This window comes from Gracilinanus agilis, chromosome 1, assembly GCF_016433145.1.
Source record: "Gracilinanus agilis isolate LMUSP501 chromosome 1, AgileGrace, whole genome shotgun sequence".
NCBI lineage: Eukaryota > Metazoa > Chordata > Mammalia > Didelphimorphia > Didelphidae > Gracilinanus > Gracilinanus agilis.
In genome coordinates, this window is record NC_058130.1 from 327,238,051 (window position 1) to 327,253,242 (window position 15,192).

Consider the following 15,192-nt stretch of genomic DNA (forward strand, 5'->3'; position numbering starts at 1 on the left):
TAATCCCTCCCTTATTGTATTTCTATTTCTCCCCCCTCCCTTCTTATTCTCCTTTTATTGTTCTTTAGGGTCTTTTTAAGCTATAACACCCCACTCCACCCTCTTCCTCCCTAGTATTGCTTCCCTCCCCACCAGTCCCATTGTTACCCTTCTACTTTTCTATAGGGTGAGAATCAATTCTCTGCCCCAATGGATTTGATTGTTCTTCCCTCTTTAAGTTGATTTCAATGCACTTAAGTATTAAGTATTTCCTCTCTCTAACCTCTTTACCCTTACAGTGTATTGTTATTTTTCACTGTTGGTCCCATGTGCTTCTTTATGGAATATAAATTTATTCTTTTTTGTTTGTTTTCCTATTTTTCTTATTATTACATTCTTCCCCCCTCTAGTTTTGTATATATTTATACATATATACATACATACATATATAAATATATTGCTTGACATTTCATCCTATACAGTTTGTCACTGTTCCTTTATGTAAACTTCTTCTAGTTACCCTGTTGGTAATAACAATTTTTAATATTTGCCAATATCTTCTTTTCTTGTTGGGATACAAATTGATTGAACTTATTGGGTCCCTTAAAGAAAATATTTTTCCCTTCCCCCATTCTCTTAATCACCTCATGTTGATTCTCTTGAGTTCTATGTTTGGGCAGCAAACTCTCTCTTAAAGTCTGTTTTTTTTTGTTTGTTTGTTTGTTTTAGTTTTCCTGGATAGCTGATTCTAGGTTGTAGACCCAGTTCTCTTGCTTTCCAAACTATTGTGTTCTATATTTTCTAGTCCTTCAATGTAGATGCATCCAGATCCTGTGTTATCCTAACTGTGGTTCCCTCATATCTGAATGACTTATTTTTAGCAGCTTGTAATATTTTTTCCTTGGTCTGGTAGTTTTTGAATTTGGCTATAATATTCTTGGAAGTTGTCATATGTGGATTAAATGTAGGAAGTGGTCTGTGGATTATCTCAATTTCCACTTTTCCCACTTCTTCAAGAATTTCAGGGCAATTGTCTCTGATAATTTCTTGTAAGATGCTATCTACATTTTTACTTTTATCATGATGTTCTGGTAAACCAATAATTCTTATGTTGTCTCTTCTAGCTCTGTTCTCCAGATCTTTGGTTGAATCAAGAAGGTATTTCATATTCTCCTCAAATTTTTCATTTTTTAAATTTTGTTTAACATATTCTTGCCTGCTCATGAAGTCATTTGCTTCTAGTTGTTGAGTTCTGCTTTTTAAAGACTGAATTTCATCCCTGGCTTTTTGGTCATCCTTCTCCTTCTGTTCTGATTTTCTTTGTAGATTATCTTTTGCCTTCTTTGCTTCATTTTCAAGCTGGCCAATTCTGGCTTTTAAGACTTTATTTTCTTGTTTTAGTTCATGCATTTTTTTTCAAATTGTCTTCAGCCTCTCTTGCCTCTCTTGATTGCTTTTTGAGTTCCTGAATTTCTTGAGTTAATTGAATTTTGAGATCTTCCAAGGCCTGTGTCCAGTTCACTGGAAATACTTTGTCTTCTTGTATTTCTATTTCATTTGCTCTCTTTTCACTTCCTTGAAACAAGCTGTCAATTGTCATTTCTTTTCTCTTTCTGTTTTACTTACTCATATTTTTTTCCTTTTTTTGTTCTGCTAGTTTGGGTAGATGTATTTAATAATCTTTGATGAAATATCTTCCCCCAGCTGGCAATGGAAGTTTGTAGTTACTTTCTCTGCTCTCTGAAGACTTCTAGTCTGTCCAATTGATGGGATTAATGCTGTATTGATTGGATTAGTCTTACTGCTTAATCTGTCCTGAGGCTAAAACCTCTAGAGATGAAAAAAAAATGGAAGAAGAAAAAAAAACAGAGGGGGATAAGAAAGAGCTTTTTCACTGAGATGAGCTGTCCAGAAGTAGGGTCTCCCTGCACTGTCCTTGGATTCAATCTGGTTTTCTTTCTTCTTGAAACCCTCTGATCTCTATCTCAGTATGAGGAAGCCACGCTGTCTTTGGTCTGAGATTTGGCTCTCTCTAAGCCACCATCTTCCAGGTATTTTTGCGGTATTTCTATGGTTTTCTCCTCTGGTCACCACTCCAGTGCCTGTAGTTAATTCCTCGAGTCTGGCTCCAGCAAGGCCCTCTCTCCAGGCCAGTGCGCTCACCTGCCCTGAGATTTTAGGTGCTGCTGTAGACTGCACAGCATGTGGGGGAGGCATCCTGGGATTCCCGTTCTATACTCTCAGACCTGACAGTTCAAGAATTGAAGCCTTTTTCTTGGCATACTTCTTTAGTTGTGCTGCAGTAGGGTTCCCACTGCTTGTGTCCCATTATTAGATTTGGTCTTCTTTCTTCTTGAAGCTCATTGTCTTTTATCTCGGTGTATAAGGACGCAGAGGATTTAAGATTTGCTCTGTTAAAGCTGCCATCTTCCCAGAATTCTGGTAATTAATTTAAATTATTACACATTGTTGTTCAGTTGTTTCAATCATATCCAACTCTTCATGACCCTGTCTGCAGTCTTCTTGGCAAAGATACAAGAGTGTTTTGCCATTTCCTTCTCTAGCTCATTTTACAGGTTGCTGAATGCAAATAAGAACTCAGAAAATGTATTTTCTTGACACCAAAAATTCCATTTCCATATAAAAATACAAATGCATATACATATATACATATAGGGTGCAGTGGCTAGAAGAGTGGGTCTTGCCTCTGTTATGGAGAAATGTGCAATCTTCTGAATCTTTAAGGTCAAAGGAAGGAATGAAGGTGATTAAAGTAGTAGGAGAGGAATGGAAGGGATGGCTAAGTTTAGTGAGGGATGGACAATGCGGTATTTGATTGGTAAGGGTACAGGTGAGGTATTCAGGAGAGGCAGCTAACACAGACTAGACACTCAGGCTAAAGACAGCGGATACTGGAGGGATAATAGGCTGAACCCTTCGAGGCGGGAAGAGTACATCTACAGACACAAGGAAGAGGCCTAGTCAGAAATGGTTTAAATCTGACTTGAGGGCTTTCTTGTCAGTTTCTCAAATCCTCAAAGGGGGAGTCTCAAGGCTCCTCCCTGTCACTGAAACTGACGAGGATCCAGGAGGAAGTATCGGGCAACTACTTCCTCCCAAGATGGATGCCTCTAGTTCCCTCAAGAAATAAAAGAGAATAATTCCTTCCCTTCAACCCCTTCCTATTCAACACAATGATTCACCAGAGGGATTGATTAGGTAACAAAGGGATTTATTGAAATTCAGGGTTGGTCTGAAGGAGAGAGGGGTTCAGGATTTCTGACAACTGCTATGGAGAAACTCAAGATGGGAGAGGGTCACAGGAATGGGTTAGACTGAGAGAGAACCTGCTATCTCAGCCAGGGAAGATTTGGCTGCTTTTAAAGTAGAGGGTATACTAAATCAATAAAGCAAGGGATGGTTTGATTCAAGGATGTCCTACTTGCTTATAGGGAAACTAACCCACATATTCTATTCACTAAAACCCAAAAGCCACCCTTCTTCCCAGAGCCCACAGGAAAATAGGAAAAGTAACAGGGGAATAGAATGGAGAAGGTGAGGGAGAGGTCCAGATTAATTAACTAAGTTCAAATTGTCCAGAGACAAGGCACAGGCCAAAAGCAAAGCTGAAAGCCAAAGGCAGAGCTCCAGTTGGTCCTTCTGCTCTCTTCAAGCCTCAGAACCAACTGACTGTTTGTCAGGATTCTAAGGTTTAACTGCCAGAAATCTTCAGTTAACTTTTGCAAGGGCAAAAGCCTTTATTGCATCTTTGCATTACACCTCAGACATTAACTCTATGATTTAGTTAATCACTTACATCTGTAAGGGGGAAAAATTTAGGTATTATAGATATATATTTAAAGTGTGGCCTCCAGGAATCAACAATTCAGGTTGATTCCGTAATTAAATCAGACCCAAGTCAGCATCTGGTTGAGGAGTTTATTTACAATCAGGAAGGTAAAGTATAGGAATAAAGAGAAAGGGAGAGGCTAGTCCAGGCCTGGTCAGAGCCAGATAGGCAGAGTTTGGAAGTGGCCTAACTAGGCCAAGGAAGTCAGCCTAACTTACCCACATGACAATACAGAGTGTAAGCTGTCTGTGGTCTCAGGAGATCCTTCAGTACCGAGTTCGAATCGGGAACTGCTCAACAGGAAGTAACTCACATACGTAAAGAGATAGTGTCTTTCCTCACTTCCTGTGGGTCCACCTCTAATTCAAATGGACAAATGGCAGTCTCTACATTGATTTGGACTGCCCAAAGGGCAGTCCCTTGTTCTTGATTTGTTACTTATTGTCACGTGTGGGTAACTCGTCTCCCCTCCCCACTAAGGAAGGTGAGGATTACATCATTTCTATGCCTAGGGTTAGTAGATTTTTGACTATGAATGGGCTAGAGTTAATTCCATTTACACAATACCCCTGATGATCATTTTGGGTGCCTAGTCACCCCAAGTGATCATTTTACATAAACATCTTATACTCACAAAGGTCTTCTAACTACAATAGTTAGAGATAAGAGGGAAATGGAAAAGAGAGAAAGCAAAACCAATGTTTTTCTAAACATTGACAAGAAACCAATTGGGGGCAGTCCCCTATTGGCATAACATGTACAATTAAAGTAGCTGTTCAAAACCCATCAGTCCATTCATTAGTACCCAAAGTTCATTCTGGATCACTCAATGCAACAACCCCGTCAGTTCAATAAATTACAACCGAAAGTTCATTTTGGATCTCTTGATTAATGTAGGTTCTTCAGGCATCTCTCTGCAAACAGTTCATTCTCTGGATTAAGGAATCAGCAAGTTTCTTTCCTTGAGAATTTTTCTCAAACAAAAACGAAAATTAAATCTTGGATTTTGTAAAAATACAATCCTCAGTTCCGGGTTAAGATGGTGGCAGAGTAAGAAGCAGCTCTTAACCTCTCCTGACCGAAACACACAAAACTCCTCAAGGGGACATAAAAACAAGTCCAGATGAACGGAGGAACCCCACAACAGGGCACAGCGTGGAAGGTACGTGGAATTGAGGCATTTCCATGCTATAAAGGGGTGAAAGAGCTCTCACTAAATCGAGGGCTGAGCAACCACCCCACCCCCAACCCCTCCACACACAACACCTATAGCGCCAAAGCCAGCTAAAAAGAAACAGAGCAAGTTTGGGGCACCCATCGAGTCATTGGCAGCTCTGGGCCTGTTCCTGAGAGCAGCAAGATTTAGGATCCCAAAAAGCTAACAAACTTACACAAAATTTGAGCGTGGGAGCAGGGCGCAGAGCACGGGCTCAGAGAGCAGACACGGGAGGAGGTGTGGGTGGAGGCAGATACAGCCACGAGCTAAAGCTCTGAAACCCTGAGTGGGGAACCAGGGCAGACAGGTTACGACTGTGGAAGCAGCTCCCTGAGACTTGTAAAGAAACCTCCGACAGACGATCAAGCAAGGGGGTCTACCAGGGGGCTTGACCGCGGAAAGACCCTGAGCACGAGGATAAACCTGAGAAGCTGCTGGGCTAAAGATGGCTACCCAGTCTCAGGAAGTTCAGAAGAGAAAGATTAACAACAAGAAAAAGAAGTCTTTAACACTCGACAACTTTTACACAGAGAAAATCCAGACAACCAAGCAAACAGAGGAGGAGAACAAACAAGCATCCGAACTCTCCTAAAATAAGGAAAACTCCTCACAAGCTATGGAAGAGTTCAAAACTGAGATTTTGAGGAAAATGGAAGAGATCTGGCAAGAAAATAACTGTTTAAAAGGTAGAATCTTGCATTTGGAAAGTGAGGCTCAGAAACCAAATGAACTGATAAGCAAATTGAACACCAGAAATGACCAGATTGAAAAGGAATACCAGAAGATTATGGCCGAAAACCAGAAGATTATGGCTGAAAATCAAAAGATCATAGCCGAAAACCGAAAGATTATAGCCGAAAATCAATCCCTAAAGGCTAGAATTGAGCAAGTAGAAGCTAATGATCTCTCAAGACAACAAAAACAAATAAAACAAAGTCAAAAGACTGAAAAAAATAGAAGGAAACATGAAATATCTCAATGAGAGAGTGACAGACCAAGAAAACCGGTCTAGAAGAGACAATTTGAGAATAATTGGTCTTCCAGAAAAACCAGAAATTAATAGAAACCTGGACTCCATACTAACAGAAATAATTCAGCAAAATTGCCCTGAAGTCCTACAACAAGAGGGAAATATAGACTTTGAAAGGATTCATAGAACACCTGCGACATTCAATCAAGAAAAGAAAACACCCAGAAATATAATTGCCAAATTCTAGAGTTTCCAAGCAAAAGAAAAAAATCTTACAAGAAGCCAGAAAGAAACAATTCAAATATATAGGAGCACCACTCAGGATCACACAGGATCTGGCAGCCTCCACGCTAAAAGATCACAAGGCTTGGAATACGATATTCAGAAAGGCAAGAGAGCCGGGCCTGCAACCACGGATCAACTACCCATCAAAATTGACTATATATTTCTAGGCTAAAGTATGGGCATTCAACAAAATTGAAGAATTCCAGGTATTTGCACAGAAAAGACCAGGGCTAAATGGAAAGTTTGATATCCAACCACAAAAATTGAGAGAAACATGAAAAGGTAAATAAGATACAGAGGGGAAAGAAAGAAAACTTATAATTTTTAAATTTGCTTATTTAAGGGCCTCAGTGAGATCTAATTATTTGTATTCCTATGTAGAGAAATGTTATGTATAATTCTCTGTAGTGAAATCTATTCACTATTATAGTAATCAGAAGAATAATTCACAGGGTGAGGGTGGAACACTAAATAATCTAAGATGACATGGGGGATGGGAAAGAGTGGGTGAATAGCAGGGGACACCAAGAGAAACTTGAGTGAATAAGAAAATAGGATATTCCATTACACACAAAGAGGGCATGGGAGGGAGAGGGGACAAATACTATTATAAGAAGGAGAGGAAGAGAGCATTAAGAGGTAATAATCAAACCTTACTCTTAGTGTAATCAACGCGGATTGGGAAGAGTAGCTATATTATTCATCGGGATATAAAACTCTTATCTAACCCTTCTGAGAAAGTTAGAAGGGATAAACCAAGGGGAGCAGGGGAATGGGGAAGTAAAAAAAAGGGAGGGGAGAAGAGGGAGGGAATTCATAAGGCCTTTAAAAACAAAAAGAGGGGGAAAAATAAGGGAGGGGGTAGAAAGAGAAGTTAATCAAGGGAGGGGATAAGGGATAGAGGCTCAATAGCAAACCACTGATTTAAAAGGAAAAAGTATAAGGAAAAAGGGGGTAGGAAGAGGAGAGGATTTGAAAATGTCAGGAAATGCACAACTGATGATTATAGCTCTGAATGTGAATGGGATGAACTTGCTCATAAAACGGAAATCAAATAGCAGAGTGGATTAGAAACCAAAATCCCACCATATGATTTCTACAAGAAACACATATGAGGTGGGTGGATAAGGAGGGTGGAGATCAATGAATTGGGCATGCAACACAAAAAATTAGAAAGCGAGCAAATTAAAAATCCCCAGATGAAAACTAAATTAGAAATACTAAAATCCAAGGGAGAAATTAATAAAATTGAAATAAAAGAACTATTGAATTAATAAATAAGACTAGAAGCTGGTACTTTGAAAAAACAGATGAAATAGACAAAGTACTGGTCAATCTAATAAAAAAAGGAAAGAAGAAAACCAAATTGATAGTATCAAAGATGAAAAGGGAGACTTCACCTCTAATGAAGGGGAAATTAAGGCAATCATTAAAAACTATTTTGCCGATTTATATGGTAATAAATATAACAATTTAGTAGATATGGACGAATATTTACAAAAATATAAACTGCCTAGATTAACAGCAGAAGAAATAGAATACGTAAATAATTCCATATCAGAAAAAGAAATCGAACAAGCCATCAAAGAACTCCCTAAGAAAAAATCACCAGGGCCTGATGGATTCACAAGTGAATTCTATCAGACATTCAAACAGCAACTAATCCCAATACTATACAAATTATTTGATATGATGAGCAAAGAAGGAGTCCTACCAAATTCCTTTTATGACACAAATATGGTACTGATTCCAAAGCCAGGGAGATCAAAAAAAGAGAAAGAAAACTACAGACCAATCTCCCTAATGAACATAGATGCAAAAATCTTAAATTGAATACTAGCAAAGAGACTACAGCAAGTAATTAAGAAGATCATCCACCATGATCAGGTGGGATTTATACCAGGAATGCAAGGTTGGTTCAACATTAGGAAAACCATCCACATAATTGACCATATCAACAGTCTAACAAACAATAATCACATGATTATCTCAATAGATGCTGAAAAAGCCTTTGACAAAATACAGCATCCATTCCTATTGAAAACACTGAAAAGTATAGGAATAGAAGGACCTTTCCTAAAAATAATAAACAGTATATACCTAAAACCATCAACAAACATCATATGCAATGGGGATAAATTAGAAGCCTTCCCAATAAGATCAGGAGTAAAACAAGGATGCCCATTATCACCTCTATTATTCAACATAGTACTAGAAACACTAGCAGTTGCAATTAGAGAAGAAAAAGAAATTGAAGGTATCAAAATAGGCAAGGAGGAGACTCAGTTATCACTCTTTGCAGATGATATTATGGTATACTTAAAAAATCCTAGAGAATCAACTAAGAAGCTTGTAGAAATAATCAACAACTTTAGCAAAGTTGCAGGATACAAAATAAATGCACATAAATCATCAGCATTTCTATACATCTCCAACACACTAGAGCAACAAGAAGTAGAAAGAGAAACACCATTTAAAATCACCGCAGACAATATAAAATACTTCGGAATCTATCTACCAAAACAAACACAGCAATTATATGAAAACAACTACAAAACACTTTCCAAACAAATGAAACTGGATCTAAACAATTGGAAAGCCATTGATTGCTCATGGGTTGGAAGAGCTAACATAATAAAAATGACAATTCTACCCAAATTAATTTACCTATTTAGCACCATACCTATCAAGCTACCAAAAAACTTCTTTACTGAATTAGAAAAAACTATAACAAATTTCATCTGGAAGAACAAAAGATCAAGAATATCAAGGGAAATAATGAAAAAAAATGTGAAGGAAGGGGGCCTAGCAGTACCAGATATTAAACTATACTATAAAGCAGCAGTCATCAAAACAATATGGTACTGGCTAAGAGATAGAGACTTGGGGTTAATGACATCAGCAAGACAGTGTATGATAAACCGAAAGAGCCCAACTTTTTGGACATGAATCCACTATTTGACAAAAACTGCAGGGAAATTTGGAAAACAATATTGGAGAGATTAGGTCTAGATCAACATCTCACACCCTACACCAAGATAAATTCAGAATGGGTGAACAACTTGAATATAAAGAGGGAAACTATAAACAAGTTAAGTGAACACAGAATAGTTTACTTGTCAGATCTGTGGGAAAGGAAAGACTTTAAAACCAAGCAAGAGTTATTAAATTACAAAATGTAAATTAAATGGTTTTGATTATATTAAACTAAAAAGGTTTTGTACAAACAAAAACAATATAGTCAAAATTAGAAGGGAAACAACAAATTGGGAAAAAATCTTTATAATGAAAAACTCTGACAGGGGTCTAATTACTCAAATATACAAGGAGTTAAAGCAATTGTATAAAAAATCAAGCCATTCCCCAATTGATAAATGGGCAAGAGACATGCATAGGCAATTTTGAGGTAAAGAAATTAAAACTATCAATAAGCACATGAGAAAGTGTTCCAAATCTCTAATAATTAGAGAAATGTAAATCAAAACAACTCTGTGGTATCACCTCACACCTAGCAGATTGGCTAAAATGAGAGAAGGGGAGAGTAATGAATGTTGGAGGGGATGTGGCAAAATTGGGACATTAATGCGTTCTGGTGGGGCTGTGAATTGATCCAGCTATTCTGGCTGGCAATTTGGAAACATGCTCAAAGGGCTATAAAAGAATGCCTGCCCTTTGATCCAGCCATACCATTGCTGGGTTTGTACCCCAAAGAGATCAGAGATAAACAGACCTGTACGGAAATATTTATAGCTGAGCTTTTTGTGGTGGCAACAAATTGGAAAAGGAGGGTATGTCCTTCAATTGGGGAATGGCTGAACAAACTGTGGTATATGCGAGTGATGGAATACTATTGTGCTAAAAGGAATAATAAACTGGAGGAGTTCCAGGCAAACTGGAGAGACCTCTGGGAACAGATGCAGAGCGAAAGGAGCAGAGCCAGAAGAACATTGTACACAGAGACTGATATACTGTGGTAAAATTGAATGTAATGGACCTCTGCATCAGCAGCAATACAATGACCCAGGACAATTCTGAGGGATTTATGGTAAAGAATGCTACCCACATTCAGAGGAAGGACTGCAGGAGAGGAAACATATAAGAAAAACAACTGCTTGAACGCATGGGTCGGGGTGGACATGATTGAGGGTGTGGACTCGAAACTACCACACCAATGCAACTACCAACAATTTGGAAATTGGTCTTGATCAAGGACACATGTCAAAACTAGTGGAAATGTGCATTGGCCATGGGTGAGGGGATTGCGGGGGGCGAAGGGGAAAGGAGGAGCATGAATCATGTAACCATGTTAAAAATGAATATTAAGAAATGTTTGGGAAAAAAATAAAGTATATTGTATGACCCCCCACAAAAATACAATCCCCCCTGAAGTGGGTCTTTAGAAAGAAATACCCAGATCAGCTCAAGATATATAGTTGAGTCATGGGGTTGTATGAGTAAAATTCAAAAGAAAAAGAAGAAAGAAAAAAAATAAAATCAAATAGAAGAAAATTGAAACTTTTGAAAAGAAAAATATTAAAATCAAAATCAAAATATCAAAAGCTATGTATATAAAATTTTTGAAGAAACAAAATAAAATTATAACAGGCCCTTGTATTAGCATCTAATCAACTATAATTTCCATCATACTAGTCTGTAGGACACAATGCAGTAATACTGCACTTACCCATTTGCAGCTATGACTACAGGAAATTGCCATTCTATAAGAGAGAAAAAAGGACCAGATTTATATTCAAGGGAAGTGTCTGTCATTCCCTTCACTCTCAGGAATATATGGGCGAGCCATATGATAGCCAACCTGCGGTACCAGACTGGCAGTGTAGTTTGGAGAGTCCTACGTCTTAACATATGTTAAGCATCGCAGCTTCGATTCTTACACTGAGTTCAAGTCCTTAGTGTTGGCGTGGGAGTACCTCAATCCCACCTGTGTATGCATGTCCCTTTGACCTTGTGCTCCTTGACACTGTGCAGATGTTCTCATCAATCCCATTGGATTGGTCCTTCAGTCTCCATGACCTTTGTGCTTTTCTTAGCAGTATTAACGGCTCATGTGTTCCCTTTTCCTGGAATTAGACAGAAGCATTAATCATAGTCCCATAACATTTAACAATGTATGGCAAGTTCTTGGAGTCTAAACCTTGTGAGTAAGCAGTAATATTACAGCAAATATATATATATATATTAAAATTATAGCATTGTAAAAAAAATAATGAAAAAATTAAGTGATTATATGTACTTAAGTACAAGAAATGAGAAAAAAGACAAAAATATCAATTATTCTATTAAAAGATATTAGGAAAATCAAGAAGAAAATTAAAATAAAATCAGGGAAAGAATCAAGACAAACCAATGATTCCAAAATTAGCATCCATGAGTCCATGAACTGTTATCTCCAATGTAGGTAACAGGAAACAGTCAATCAGGTTCAATAGAAGATGCCCTCTTTACATGTGAGCAATGAATCCAAGAGTCCTTTTCTCCAATCTTTATAGCTGTTGGGGTGGTTAGTAAAATTTCAAACGGGCCATCCCATGAAGGCTGGGTTGCCCCAGTGCGCTTGAAGTTCTTTATATACACTTTGTCTCCTGGATTCAGGTTGTGAAGTGAAAAGTCTATTGGTCCTGCTGGTACTGCAGTTCCAGATTCATGGAGTTCACGCAGTTTGTGCTGCAATTCCTGTATATAGGAAGCAATAGAAGTATCTCCTCCTAATAGTGATGTATATGCAGGAGAAAAAGGTTTAGCCTGTATAGGAGGATGTTCAAAAAGCATCTCATATGGTGAGATGTGTAGATTTCCCCTAGGTCTGCTTCTAAGATAAAATAGAGCTAGAGGGAGAATTTCAGGCTATTTTAGATGTGTCTCAGTACATAATTTGCCAATCATGGTTTTAAGTTCTCTGTTCATCCGTTCAACTTGGCCTGAGCTCTGGGGATCATATGGTACATGGAATTTGGGAGTTATCCCCAGACAGGAATATATTTCAGATAAAACTGAATCAGTAAAGTGACTCCCTCTGATCGAGTCAATATGTGCAGGCAGACCAAAACGAGGAATGATTTCTTTTAAAAGCACCTTGGCAACAAAGGCCGATGTGGCTCGGGCAGTAGGAAATGCTTCCGGCCACCTGGTCAGTTGATCCACTATGACCAGACAGAATTTATATTGTCCAGCCTTTGGCATTATTATGAAATCAATTTGTAGGTGCTCAAAAGGTGTGTAAGCCAATGGATGCTCATAAAAAGCCTTGCCAACAAAGGTGTTGGTTATATGCTTGGCAGGTAGGGCAAGCTGCACACACTTTAGAGGCTATAGTGGTTATGCCAGGAGCTATCCATACTCTCTTAACAGAGTCCACGATGCCCTGGGTACCAAAATGACCATTTTTATGAATAGATTGGCAAATTTGGCGATAAAAGTGTCTAGGGAGCAGGGGTTTTCCTTCAGAGGACACCCATACTCCATTTATCTGTTTGGCTTTAAATTTCTGCTTCCATTTTGTTATTTCCTTCTCATCATAGGAAGGTGATAAATTTAAGTCATCAGTGGTTGTTAATGTTAAAATTAATTCAGGCCCTTCTATTGCTGCTAGCTTTGCAGCAATATCTGCCCGATTATTTCCCTTAGAGACAGGGTCAGTGCCACCTGTATGAGCAGAGCAGTGAACTACAGCTAGGGCTTTAGGTAGCTAGAGAGCAGAAAGAACTTCATTAATAATTTTTGCATTAGCTATAGATTTTCCAGCGGAGGTTAAAAATCCTCTCTGGAGCCATAACATACCCACTGCTTGACATATTCCAAATGCATATCGAGAATCCGTATAAATTGTAGCCTTTTTATCTTTGGCAATTATGCATGCATGTTTTAGAGCTATGAGTTCTGCGGCTTGAGCACTTAGATTTGAGGGCAGTGAAGCTGACTGACCATACAGTGTTAAATTCTGTGACTATAGCAGCTCCAGTGTAGCATATGCCATCCCTCATAAATGAAGAACCATCAGTAAATAAAACTAGATCAGGATTCTCTAAAGGAGTGTCCTGGAGATTGTCTTGAGGCTTTTCAGCCATGGACACTAATGTTTCATAATTATGTAAAGGTTCTTCTGAAACTGGTAAATCTGGAAGCAAGGTCGCTGGATTAAGAGTTGTACAACGTTTTAAAGTAATATTTTCATTATTTAGCAGGGTTATTTCATACCTTGTAATTCTTTGATCAGAAAATGCCTGTGTTCTATGTCTTAGCAGTAGTGCTTCCACTTCATGTGGGCACATAATTGTTAATGGGCATCCCAATACTAGATCAACACTTTTTGTCACTAACAGAGATGTGGCAGCTACACCTCTAAGACATGGTGGTGCACCTGCAGCTATAGGGTCTAGCTGAGCTGAATAATAAGCAATTGGACACTGGTATGGTCCCAAAGTTTGGGTTAAAACACCTGAAGGTACTCCTCTACGCTCATGTACATATAAAGTAAATGGTTTGTTATAATCTGGGATGCCTAGAGCAGGAGCAGACAGAATAGCTTGTTTTAAATTTGATAGAGCTAACTTGTGATCTGGCTCTAATTTAAGTGGTTCAGGGACTGAATCTCTTGTTAATGCTATAAGGGGTTTAGTAATTTCCCCATAGCAAGGGATCCATTGTCTGCAGAACCCTGTTGCTCCTGGGATTGCTCTTAAGTGATTTTTAGTGGTAGGATTGCTCAATTTTTGAATATTTTCAATGTGCTTAGGGGATATGTGTCGTGCACCAGTTGTCAAGATGAACCCCAAATATTCTACTCTGGGGAGACACCACTGAACTTTTCCTTTTGCTGTCTTATGTCCTCTTTTATGTAACTCTAAAAGAAGATGTTTACTATCTTCCTGGCATGTTTCAGCATCTGGTGAAGCCAGGAGTAAGTCATCTACATATTTAATCAATTTACTATTTTTAAATATTATATTTTCTGTATCTTGGCTCAAAATCTGTGCAAAAATAGATGAGTTCTTGGAATAAACCTGTGAGAGATGGGCCCAGGACCACTAAGAATTATTCCAGGTAAAAGCAAATATATGTCTGGAATTCTCATAAATAGGAATTGAGAAAAAGGCTGAGCACAGGTCCAGGACCGTAAAGTAAGTGGCTGTGCTGGGAATAGAAGAAATAATTGTGTTTGGGTTTGAAACCACTTGTTGTCTCTTTATAACATGATTGTTTATGGTCCTTAAATCTTGAACAAATCTATATTGGGGTTTTCCATCTGGGCCTAATTTTGGTTTCTTGACAGGTAAAATAGGTGTATTATATTCTGACTTGCATGGGATTATTATTCCTTGCTCAATTAGTGAATTTATCACTGGGGTAATTCCTTCAATGGCTTCTTTTGATAAGGGGTACTGAGGAATGGAGGGAGATGGCCCTCCTTTTGTTTTAATCTGAACAGGAACAGCTGATTTAAGTAGGCCTACATCAGTAGAAGATGTGGCCCATAGAGATTCTGGGATATCATCTGGAATTTTAAAAGTGGAAGGCTCCTTTACTTCCTGCTCTTCTGAAAGAAGTATAGGGAGTAAGTTTAGAGAGTCCTTTGGCAATTGCAGTGACATAGAACCATCTGGATTGCAAATTATTGTGGCTTTAAGTTTATATAATAGATCCCTTCCCAGTAAATTTGTGGTGGATCCAGGCATTAAAAGAAAGGAATGTTCAATTGATAAAGGTCCAAGGCTTACCATATGAGGAGAAAGTTTTGGGACCTTTTGAGGTGTTCCTGATACCCCTACTACGTTTAGAGAACCAATAGAATTACAGTTTACATCTGGCTTGCTCACCAGTACTGATCTTGAAGCCCCAGTGTCCAGCAAACAATCATAATGTGAATTTCCCACT